A 1,335-nucleotide genomic window follows, 5' to 3' on the forward strand; every position below is an offset into this window, starting at 1 on the left:
TTTTTTTCCTATAGAATTTGTACTCGTAGCCTTTCATAAATTGTTAAGCTTCGTAAAATTAGACCGGACTTTAGATAATTATCTTCGTATATTTTCGAGTGATTGCTTAAATTTTCATATTCGTTAATTTAAATTTAACTTTATTGATCAATATTTTCTATTTATAAATTAAACGTAAGAATCATGTGGATAGTGACATTGGTAGAAAAGTCCTCGTACTACTTCAATTATTATGTTCATCGCCTACCTATTATGACTTGTTTTAGTTTTCCCTCCTTAATATTTTTTATTTATTTTTTTATTTTTTTTTTTGAGAATTTCCCTCTTGAGTAGCCAATATTCATGTATTGTCATTGAAAAAAGCATGTTGCTTGGTGGAAAAGAATTCTTAGTCGTGGTCTTGTAATTTCTCTTACTTTTTGTTATCAATTAAAAAATTGATTCACCTTAATTGTTAATTAGTTGAATGTTTTTTTTTTATATTTTTGATGTTCTAATTTGAATGTATTGGCTTTTAAAAATTATGTTTGATGTTCTAATTTGATGTAGGCGTTTGAGTAGGCGTTTGATTTTTTGCCTTCGTCCTTGTTTGCACGGTTCCTCCGACGTAATTCTTCTATTTTCAGCCCCTGTTTAGTGGGTTTGAACTTTGTAAGTTTTTTATATTTATTTAGTTTAGAATTGTAGTCGTTGTATTAATTCGGGATTATGATGACAATATTTGAATTATGATTTTGTTATATTGTTGAAATTTAGTATATGTTTATGATTCTTGTTCTGGGTGGCACATCTTGCAGCTATGGTGTGCCGAAATGTTTTAAAGTTATTTTTCTACAGGTTTTGATTTTTGGATTATATGAAAAATAAGTCGTTATGCTGCCGAAATTTAGTTAGGAAACCATAATTTTAATAAGTTCATTAACACACTTTAATTAATAAAACTTAATTGTATTAATTAAGAGTAAAATTAAAATTAAATAAACACATTAATAAATTATTATGTCTGTTGTCGTTTATAGTTGAAATGTCGATTGACAAAAGTTGGACTTCTTTGAGGAACCGATTGTCTGAGGTCCGTTGTTGATAGGGAGGCAGCAAAGTGCTACAAAGACTGGAAAAGTTCCTTGCACCGCCGCTACAAACGCTATGAAAGAGAAAGTCTCCCGAGTAACATGAGAAATCAAGTTCATTGGGATCGTTGTTGCGATAGGTTCTCTGGCGACAAATTTCAAGTAATTATAGATTTGTTAGAACTTGATGATTTTTTATACATAATTTCAAGTAACTATTACTTATTATAGTTAATCATAAACAGAAAATATCAGAGACAAATAA

This window comes from Morus notabilis, unplaced genomic scaffold, assembly GCF_000414095.1.
Source record: "Morus notabilis unplaced genomic scaffold, ASM41409v2 Scaffold193, whole genome shotgun sequence".
Lineage (NCBI taxonomy): Eukaryota > Viridiplantae > Streptophyta > Magnoliopsida > Rosales > Moraceae > Morus > Morus notabilis.